Raw genomic sequence first — 12,054 nt, 5'->3', positions numbered from 1 at the left:
ATATATGTAACCTAAACATTTGTACCCCCGTAATATGCTGCAATAAAAAATAAAAAAAAGAAGAAAGTTGGGGAGGTTACAGAGTTCATGTTGAGTTTTCCTTCTCTTAAGGATTACCATCCTGTGTTGTGTTTAGTTCAATGCCAGTAAACAGCTGCCTTATATAATGTGTGTATTAATAATTTTATAGTTGCTTTTTGTGACAGGAGAAGTTCAGAACTGGTTACTCTATCCCATGGTTGGAAGAATGAATGCTAATAAGCCATATTTTTTGCTAGATAAAGGAGATAAAGCAAACTGCCATAAATGAGGCAGATTGAGGATGATAAGGGAGGCAGGAGCATTTAGAGTTAACATAGAGCCTGTGACTCATGGGTTTTGCAACAAGATACATTTATGCTTTAAAGTGAAAAAAAAAATGGAGAAGGGTTGAACTTCAAGGATCAAATCAGTAACACCTGGTGAGAAGTTTTTGTGGAACACAACAAATCTAAATAGAAGTTAAACATTACCTTTCCCTCCTTCTGCCAATTAATCTTCCTAATTTCCCTCCTTTTGCCATTAATCTTTGGCAAATAGCTGACCCCATGCAAAGATAAGTCATAATAAAAAGAAAGCAACCCAGAGCTTAAGAAGAATTGCAAAAATTGAAGAATAAATGAATATAAACCAAATTCCAGTGAAAAACATGCAGTGCATAAAGAATCACATAAGTGAAGATATCAAATCAAGAATTCAGATAAAAAGTACTCTATATTTTCAAAGAAATTACTAAAATGCTATATTTTAAATTGCTTTTATATAATGAAACAAAACATCAAAAGAGCTAAAGCATTTGGTTATGATTTTATAAAACAATAGATGCAGATGAAAAGCAGACTGAGGAAGATCAAGAAATAAGTGAAATATAAAGCTGAGTTAAAAGCTTTTGATTGCTCTCCCCCCACCCAACACACAAATAGAATAAACATACTTGAGAGTTATAAAGAACAGGAATGAGAAAATGAAAAAAGAAAAAGAATACTAGGATTATAGAAAAACCATTAAATTTAGAGGCAAATAGAACATAATGTTCCTAAACAAAATAAATGGAATAAATAGAGGGGAAAAAACAAAAACATAAGAGAAGAAAGTTTCCTGGAATAGCAAAAGTCTAGGAATAATAGCTGGAAATTTCTATCAAGGCATGCTTGTGGTAGAATTTCTGAACTTCAATGTTTGTGAAAGAATTATAAGGGCTTGTGGGCATAAAAAACAAATCATCCACAAAGGAGGTTGTGGGGGAAGGGGAGGAGAGATGAGGGTGGCCTTGGACTTTGCCAGTGGTACAAGACAATGAAACATTTCCCTACAAACACTTGAGGAGAAGAACATATGACCCAAAATATTATAACCAGTCAAAATTACTGGTGAAGCACTGAATAATCATGTAACTACTTAACATATTAAATTATGGGTGCAAAGGATCAATTTAAATATATATTAAGTAAATACTAGGAGGCTAGGGAAGGGAGAACACTGAACAACTATAGGATTTGTGATTATGATTTTCACATTCTAAAATTAACAAGATTTTTAAAAATTCATAAATGAGTAAAAGGAAAATGGTAGGAAATATAAATATGTTCATTTTTTCCACAATACTTTTTATAAATGAAAATGTTATTAAAAATAACATACTTAATTTTAATATTTTTCATAATATGAGGGTATGTTTTAGAGAACGATAGCTCTTGCAGTAAGAAAGTATTTACTTGACACTCAGCAATGCCTTTAATTATATTTGTTTTGTTTTATGATTAACTTCCATATAATTTAATGTAATAATTTACTATTTGTATAAATGAGAATACAATTCTCATCTATTTGTCTTCCTCTATCTCAATCTCTCTCTAAATATCTATCTATTTCTATCTCTTTTTCTCTCTTTCTCCACCCCATCCCCCTGCCACCTCCATGTCTCTCCATAAAGCTATAACTGGAACAATTACACTAATATTTAAAGATGATTATTTCAAGATAGTAGGATTTGGAATATAAACTTTTAAAGAAAATTTTTGTACTTATATTTTCAGAATCATTAAAAAAGATTTCTACATAAAACATTTAAGAAGAAAATAATTTTGTTTTGCAAGTTTTAGTACTTCCCTCAAAAAAAATTGAATATCATAAGTAAAACCTAAGCATATCTGTAAATTTTCACATATATTGGTATATATCATGGGTCAGCAAACTTTTCCTTAAAGGGCCACATATTAAATATTTTAGGCTGTGGACCATATGATCTCTGTTGTAACTAAGCAACTCTGCTACTGTGGTAGGAAAGCACAATAGACAACATGTAAACAAATTGGCATATTCTAATAAAATTTTATTTACAAAAATAAGTTTGTTCATAGGCCATTGTTGACCCCTAGTATATAAATTATATTGACACATCATCGACTTTAGTTATCAAATACTTAGATATTAAATTTTCCAATATTTCTTTATCAAAAACAGAAATATGAAGGTAAAGAAATTATTACAAAATATACCTATTTAACACATTTATCAATTTTATGTTCTTGTTCTAGATATTAATTACTATATGATAGGAAAGGAGTGTGTTTTTGAGTAACGTACATACTTATTTGTACACACAAATCTTAATACCTCTTGACTTCTCAAAAATGTCAAAATTTAAGAAGGAAAGAATAATCTTTGCTTCTAACAGTTCTTCTACTCTCTGCTCAAGCTCATTTCTCCCCTTCCACGTTACATTTACAACCTTGGTTAAAGAATCTCAGAATATAGGAGCTGGACTAGATCTCTGACTGTATCAAATTAAATAATTTTATTCACACAAGAAAGAAATCTACTAACACTGAGATTAAATGATTTATTTATGGATATGCTACTAGTTTATGTCAAAGTCAGGACTGACATTCAGTCTCCTGGCTACCATTGCAGAGTTTTGTCATTGCACCATGCTATTGAATACAGCATGCCTCAAGCCAGAGAAGAACCAGTTAATCAGAGATTAACTAACTGATTATCATATTAGAAATGTACTTACATTGACTTCTCTGTTCTCAGCTCTTAATACTTATCCTACTTCTATTCTTTCCCTATTTTTATAACAGTTTTATAAATAAAGTTACTTAAAGGCAATCAGTCGTTACACATAGAGAAGTAATACTGCTCTATGGATACCTGGTTTCATTAAGAAGCAGCCCCTTTCATAAAATAGCAAAAGCCACAGCTGCAGTTGTCTTCCTTTCTCAGTCGTTTCTATTAGTTTAGATCAATGCTTCTCAAACTTTAACATGTATCAGAATCCCTTGGCTAAAACACAGATTATTGGGCCTGACTCCAGAGTGTCTGATTCTATGGGTTTGGGATGAGGCCTGAGAATTTGCATTTCAGACACATGTCCATGTGATGCTGATGCTTGCAGTCTGGGTAAAACACTTTGAAACCTACTAGTTTAGATTCTCAGTCCTAAAGGCAAATTATAATTACCAGGGGAGTTGTTAATACACTAATGCCAGGGCTATATTATCCATTGAAATAGAATGTCTGGGGCTTGGGACCACATCTCAGTATTTTGTTTCTTTTTTTCTTTTTGGTTTAGTTAATTATTTAATTCACGTATTGTAATTGTACATATTTACAGGGTGCAATTTGATGTTTCAATGCATATCTGTTATATAATGATCTGATCAGGTTGATAGCATATTCATCACCTTACACGCTTACTGTTTCTTTGTGGTGAGAACTTTCAGAAGCCTCTCTTCTAGCTATTTTGTAATACACAATATTTTACTGCTAACAGTAGTCATTCTATTATGCAATAGAAACCAGAATTTATTCCTCCTAATTGTAACTTTGTGTCCATTGACCAACTTTCCCCTCACTCCCCACTCTCTTCCCCAGTCTCTAATAAGTGTTGTTCTGCTCTCTGCTTCTATGTGGTTTTAGAAACAGTAGTTTCTAAAAGTGTCTCAGGTGATTTCAAAATACAGCCAAGGCTGAGAAAAAATTAAGAAAAATAATGATCTAAAAAGTTTATTTGGCCTTTTGAATTAGTGCAATATTTCCTTTTCTTAACATATTCCTTTATTAAATGGGGATGATTTTTATGTAGTCATTTCATGATAAGGAATAAATGAAATAGTATAAAGATGACTTTACCAAGTGGTTCTACAAATTTAAGGTAATTTAAATTTAGTAAATTTTATGTTACAAAGTGCTTAGAATATAAGGTGGTTAAGAATTTTCCTTTTAAAATGTTTTTGTAAAATTTTTGCCATTTATAAAATTACTTTATGCCTCAGATCTTTAAATTATCTTTATTGGCATGTATAGACAAAATTTAGATACTAGCTCCTAAAACTTTAACTCTTAATTTTTCTCCATACAGTGAAATATGCAGATGTACTTTGTATGGACATACAGACTCCGTGAACAGCATTGAGTTTTTTCCTTTCTCCAATACTCTTCTCACGGGTTCTGCAGACAAGTCCTTGTCTCTATGGGATGCAAGAACGGTAGGCAAATTATCCACCGTTTTCCTAGATTTTGATGTGTCTAATCACTCTTACTCTTCAGGCATTGGGTACAACTTAAAAAGTGATTGTGCAAGGATATGCAGGGTACAAGGATGGTAATAAGTTCCTACTTATAAGATCCTTTCTATGTATTCCTATCTACTCTGCCTCCTAAGTGCTAGCATGTCAAAATAATAAAATTACCACATTCAACATTAATTCAACAATTGTTTATTGAACTAGAAACTCTGCTGGTTCATGGGAAACACATTGTACCTTCCCTTAAGCAACTTGAAGTTTGGTAAAGAAAAGAGAAATAGATTATTTTAATGAAATGGGATATGTGTTAAAATGGAAGAGCAACGAGAACCCACATCTGCTGGAAGACTGTGGATGGTCTCCAAGGGAGACTATTCTTGAGCAGAGATTTGGAGGGTAAGTAGGATATGCAGGTAACCTGGAGAAGAATGGATTCTAGGAAAAGGCAATACATGCACAAAGCCCCATAGAAGCATGAGGCCACAATGGCATATTCTGAGAATAATGATATACATGGATAGAGCTTAAGGAAGAAGAGAAAAATGACAGGCAAGAATGTACAGATAGACAAGGACAAGATCATGAAGTATTTAAGCTTTAAACTATTTCAGAGGGAATCTATTAAAGAGTGTTAAGCAAACAAGGCAACATAATCAGTTGATAGTAGAGTAAGAGAGCCAGTTTCATGAGGAATGTGGTGTACCAGGTTCGCGTAGATGAGAATTTGAGCTAGGATATTGTCTGTGAGGATGAAAAGGAGAAAATGGATTCAAGATAGGAAGTTTACCAGAATTTTGAGAGTGATTGGTGATGGAGATTATGGCAGAAGGTGGAGTTTAGGGTGACCAACTCTTTCGATTTATATAGGACTGAGGTTTTTCCTAAGTCAATGGAAAAAACCTCAGTTTCAGAGCTAAATTGGACAGTCCTGGACAACTGTGGGTTCAAGAGTGAATTTAATGTTAAGAAATGGAAAAAAAAAATTCAGGGACTACACTTTCAGTTTGACTGTGAATATGAATAGGAGAAAAGATTGTATCTCTAGGGTCAAAGGAAGTATCCTCCTTTGTTCAGATAGGAGACAGCATGTTTATTTGTTTGGGGGCAAGAGAAGGGGGAGAGAAAGGAACTGAAGGTGCAAGTAAGACAAGAGATAACACAAGTTTATTGAGCACAGATTTGCATAACTTGAAGAATGCCAAGATGTACAAAACAAGGTCCCTGTAGCCTAGTTAGCAATATTGGATAAAGATTACAAGGAAAACAAGGACTCCAGAAAAGACAAAATATCTGTAGTTTCTGGCTCCTAGGTCAATGAAAAAGAGAACTTGTAATTTCTCCCCATTTATCTTCCCATATGCAAAACTTGATTGGCATAAATCAAGGAATATGATGATGGATGGTGTGAACAGAGATAGAAGTTCAGTATGTGAGGCCCTATTTAGTCCTCGGAGGCAAATTTATTTAGGATGAATGGAGAACAAAACATCCTCAGCTTCACATATTATAGAAAAAAAGCTAATGGTAGAGCTGCACATTTCTTAGTCACATATTGCAAAGATTTAGACTTCTGAGGAAGCAGAAGTCAAGGGGGCATTGTGGGAAGAGTATATCAAACATGACTTTAGAATAAGATCAGAATGACTTGTTGTTGGGTATAAAGGTCCCGCAACCCCCTCCTTGCTTTAAAATAGCTTAGACACTGATGAGTGGAGTTCACTCCTGCTAATGGAGAATCAATGGAAAAGAAAGATTTTCAACACATTTAGCCCTAAAAACTTACATGTGAAGTGTGTATAAAAACAATTGGTAAAGGAATACCCATAGAAAAAAATATTAATTTAGCAGTGATCTAAATCTTATGTTCATTTTCTATTGACTCCAGTTTCTTTCTCTTTCTCTCTCTCTCTCTCTCTCTCTCTCTCAAATACTATAATTGAATGTTCTAAGAAAGCATATTTTTTATTTACTTTCCCTCATGTGAAAAACTCAAGTACTAATGCTTGGAAGTAAAACTACTCTAATTAAAAAAGAAAAAGGCTCTCATATATCTGCCTTAAGTATATACAGTTGTTTGTTGATGGTGACTTTCCTCCCTGATGTTGTAAGCTCTTTCTGTACTATTTTTATTCCCCAGAGTGTCAGGAAAAAAGGAGGATTCAGAACAACACTGTGCCTTTAGCATGGTAGTATTAACAGAATTTCATTTAGAATAACTGTAAGAGTGTAGAAGAGTTTATGAATCCCAATGGTATCACTTTAATCAATATAAATATTCTTAAATTAACTCAATGGCAAATTAAAATTTATATTACTAATATTATCATTGTAATTTTATTATACATGCTAGCTTTATATTAATACTAGAAAAAGCACTCTAAAATATTTAGTATAAATGAAATGTTGTAAGTATATAGTAAATGCATCATTGATTAGAAATAAAATTCATTTAATGAGTTTATTTTCTGAAAATATTCTCAAACCAAGTAGTTGCAAAAATTAAATTGATATCTATGTACTGTAGAAAACTAGCATGGAAAACAAATTCACTTAATTTAGTTATAAATAATTATATGAGGCAAATTGTTAACTAAAATATTAAAATACTAAATTATACAAATAAAATATGAGAGCAATACTAAAATTAAACAGAATCATATCACTAAAGTTGCATTAGGAAATTTTGGTGACTTTGTTTCAGATGTACCTTATTTATTTAAAAAACAAGACAAAGCAAACCTTGAATCACCCAGATCTTTAAAAATTCATGTTATATACATAGCTTTTAAAGGTACGTGTTATATGTTGCCCATATAATATGAAATTATTAGTTTTTTATCGAAATGGTTCATAAGGGAGTTAAAATAAATTTATATTTATAGTTAAATACTATGAGATGCTTAAAAGGGCAGCCAGGATAGCTATAGTTTTTTTTCTGTGCAATAGTAATAACTATATAGCATATTCATATGGATGACATTATCTGACTTACAACATAAATTGCATCCATGGTACACTGGCATGCTTCTTCTTTATAATTTTTAGACTATATTAATTCCTTGATAAATGATAAATTGTCAGGTTATACTGAAGTTCTGGACCTAAAAAGAGATGAATGACTTCCTTCTATTATTAATAAAGCAGTAACAGTATATTTTGTTACCTCACTGTGATCAATTACTATTGAGACACCCTCTAAAATATTTTTTGATGAAACATGAAAGTGACCAGTGGATTATATTCCTATAAATTCGTTTTAAACCTCCTTCTCCCACTCTCAAACATATATTAGTTTTAAATCATTAATCTAATCTAACAGTTTATTATCAAAGATATGATTGTGGAGACCTCTAAGTCAATCTCTAAGTCAACTGGACATATCAGCTCTGAATTTGTGGGGGATGAGGAGAGGGATATAAATCTCTATAATTACCAAACTGAGGCTATAAAATAACTTGCAGTTTGGGAGCTCATGAAATTGCTCCTGTTTTACAGGGCTATGTATATTTTTCTTCAAAGTTATGAAACAGTAAAACTATTTTATTAAAATTAAAAAATAAGATTGTCAGAAAATGATATAACATATAGTAAATTTAATGAAAAATAATAATGCCCTTCCAAATAGCAACATGCAGCATCCCAATGTACATCAGTGATTTGGAAGCCTGTCTAAAATAAATGCAATGAGATGAGTAGTCATTCACAAGCCCAGTGAAAATAAGGCTTTTGATTTTTTTTAAAGGAAAGAATGTGCTCACTGTACCGTAAAACATAGAATGAGAATGAGCTGAGTAATGCATCTATGAGTTGCATCAGGGCTGGGCTGGCTACGGTCAGAGTTGCTGACATTTTGTCTCTCAATGAATCAGACACATAGGGTTTGTGACTTGGACTGCCTTTAGTGGCTGTGGCTTGCTCTTTATACTAACTAACTGCAGGCACCCATTCAGCATACAGCATCCTCCTGATTTAGCTTTAGCCAAAAGATCTAGCAAGTGGTCACTGTGAGTTCCTATAAAGTGGAAAAACTGCAAACTCACAAAAAGTGTTAACCTTTTTGGTGTCTGCCTCATGTCTACTCAAAAGTTCAGCTTGCACATTGCACTGTTGGTTTCTTGAGATGGGCTCTGGTAAACTCTTAGAGAAGCCTAAGTTATTCAGAAGCCTGAAGTTGGAAACGAAGGTAAAGCTGGTACCTTTGCTCCTTTATTCCTCCGCCATATTCAGTTTAGTAATATATATTGGAGATTTATGTGCCAGGCAACATCCTAGGTTCTAGAGAGATTACTGTGACAAAGTCTCTGACCTCAATGAACACATTTAGGAAGCAGGGATAAAGATTAAGATAAAGCTTTGGCTTTTTTATGTACCAAAGCTCACTATCACAAGAGCTGGTTTTATAGTTAACATTTACTGAATATGCACTATGCACCATCACTGTACCTGCAACATCTATAGAATGCTTCCAGGAATCTCATCTGGTGGGTATCATATTAACTTTATTTTCCAGTTGAGAAAACGGAAGCTTAGGTAGGAAAAATACATTAGCCCAGCTCAGCCAACTGCTCAGTGGCAGAGTCAGGAATAGGCTACCTCTCCAACTTCAGTCTGCCTTCTTCTTGCCTGTTGGCCATTTCCATGCCTTTTAAAATCTACTTACTTAATCCCTTCAGATTTCTAACACAGTAGTCTCCAAAAGTTTTTTGGTAAAAATGTTTTAAGCATTTACTGCTATTATGATATTTTATATATGTAATAATATATATATATATACACACACCTGAAATAAAAAGAATGACAGCAAGATATAATTAGCAATATTAAAAAAGTCTGTATTGTTATTTTATGTCCTCTAATTTTGATTGGTTCTGACCAAACAATAACAATAGTATTACAATGTTATCTCAGTGACAAAAGATAATTCATATTTATATTTTCAAAAAATGCTGTTTTAATGATTGCAATTAATGATTATAATTCAATAATTCACAAATCCATTCTATGATTGGATTCAGCAGCTATGAGAGTTGAAAATGATCCCCTAAAAAACATACAAAACTCTAAAAGGAAAAAAAAAGCATCATTGTCTGTACCTACCAGTATGCAGACTGGACTTTCAAATTCATCCACTAATTATGCAAAGGTATTTTTGTTAAAATTTTGCTAAGCTTTTTTCTTATCCTGAGATCAATGAGTTGGTCTTATAAATTGATCAGAAGTTATCAAATATTTTAAAACAAGGTTAGAAAATTCTGCTTCTACATTTTTAAAACAGTTAGGTGGAAGCACTTTTAAAGGTTACTGTCCTTACATAAATTTCGCAGGGGAAATGGTGTCAAATATCTGTTATCAAATGTTCTATAGCACAAGTTTCTTTTGAAAATTGTTCCTTTTTTTTTCTGCTCACTGTAAAAATGTCACCTTTACTTTGATAGAATGATTAACTGTATTATTATTTTCAAAAATGTCTGCTTATAGCACACTGTTGGCAAATGCTTGTCATCACAAAGAAGGTCAATAAATTGGGAATACTTGTGTTTTGGGGAAAAAAGCATAACTCATCTTTAAGGTCAACTTTCTTTTAAATGCTTTGCTGAAAAATAATTATGAAATTTTATGGGGGTAGGAAACATCTTTTTAATCACTCCCTGGCTCAACACAAAAGACTGTGAAGATTCTAACCATCAAAGGACTAGTTTACATAAAATTAATCAACTTAAAAATATCCAAAATGCTCCAAACTACAAAAATATTCAACATAAAAGAAGCTTCATTGCATTGTTTTCACATATTATGATGCACCTTGCCTTGGAAACCTTGATTCAAAGGCCTTCATATTACACATATCCTATGCAAAAGCAAGGACTTTCTTCCTAAATAAATAACATTAGCTACCATCAGTTTTTTTTTAAACACATTATATCCTAAATAAATAGTGTTAGCTACCTAAATAGAGTTAACTACCATCAGTTTGCTCCCTAAATAAATAGCATTAGCTAATAGCATTAGCTACTGTCAGTTTTTTAAAATACACTAACCACATGAAATACAATGCTCTTTCCTTTGAAAAGCTTTGCCTTGGTAATTTCATCTGCCCAGTATATCTTTTCCTCTTGTCAACAGGAGAATTTTCATGTATCCTTAAGGCTTACTTTACGTTCTCTCAAAAACTCTCCAGGCTTGTTCCTCTGGATTAGGTGTCCCAAGAGGCAAACAAGAAAACTTTGTACCACATAGAATTTTGCTAATTATTTCTTTGTAAAGTACTTAAAATGTTGACCTTGGTAAGTGAGGCCTTCTTTTTCCACAATAAGACAAGCCTTGCCAATTTGCTAACATTTTGCATAATTGCTAATGGCTTTAGAGATGTGCTACAAGTAGCTATATTTGAAAAAATAAATGTACTTAAATGTGTTTCTATAGAACCTGACATGTTTGTCAGATATAGTGTATTTCATTTTAATTTCTTTTCCTTTCTTCCATTTATATTGATGCCAAAGCAAAGCACAAAATTACCACTAAGTAAATATTTAAGAAATATATAAATTATGCAACTTTGTTTCCCCAGGTTTATGCACCTCTTTCTTTTCCAATAACAATATAGTCCACCTCTTCTGCTTCTGTAATTTGATGACATGGACTTTATCAGACTTCTGAAGTTATCTTTCCATCAGTTCCCAATATTGCCTCTGAAATAATGTAATTTTCCATTTCCTCAAAGTTATCTTCATTTTATTATATTTTTATTTCAGACTAATAAACCTCTTCTTTTCCCCTCATTTTTCTCTGGCTATCTGTGTAGCTTCCCGTATGTTATCACTTTAATGCTCAACAGCCTCTGTTTTCCAAATAATTTCCCTCACTTCATTAAAAATATGGTAGAAACTGTGTTCTAAGGCAAGTTACACTGATTAAGATGGGCATTATGTTTTTTTTTTTTCCCAGAGTTTTATTAGTATCAAAAGTAAAAAATGCTGATTTTCCACAAACATGACTAACTGGCTTATTCCTCATATCTCTCCCAAGAGGAGTAACATTTGGATAGGTATCCATTGCTTCTTAAAGCATTCATTTTAAAAATTCCCTTATTGTATGTTTTTTATAAAATGCATAAGATTTTCAGAACTTACATTGGCATCATTTAAATTTGCCATTGGGTTTAGGTATAAGTACATAGATTGTAAGTTATTATAGACTGTGAATCAAATGTTTTGCTTTTTAGGTAGAACAGAATTTTACCTGAATAATCTACTTTTTATTAAAAATAAGTATTTTTAATACATAGTAAAACCATTTTTATATTAAAGAGATCAATTTAATATGCTACAAGATTTTGAAAAATTGTTATTTAACTCTGCTAAAATTGCTGTATACCTCCTAGCCTCCACATAAAACATTTGCATACATATCACAAATACCATCATTCTTTCCCTCATTTCCTTCGCAGTTAATATAAATAGCATTACAGTGGCCAGCAGTGGGA

The sequence above is a fragment of the Eulemur rufifrons genome, chromosome 1, assembly GCF_041146395.1.
Source record: "Eulemur rufifrons isolate Redbay chromosome 1, OSU_ERuf_1, whole genome shotgun sequence".
In the NCBI taxonomy this organism is placed as follows: Eukaryota; Metazoa; Chordata; class Mammalia; order Primates; family Lemuridae; genus Eulemur; species Eulemur rufifrons.
The sequence above is the reverse complement of the archived record's forward strand: the minus strand, read 5'-3'. Positions refer to the sequence as shown.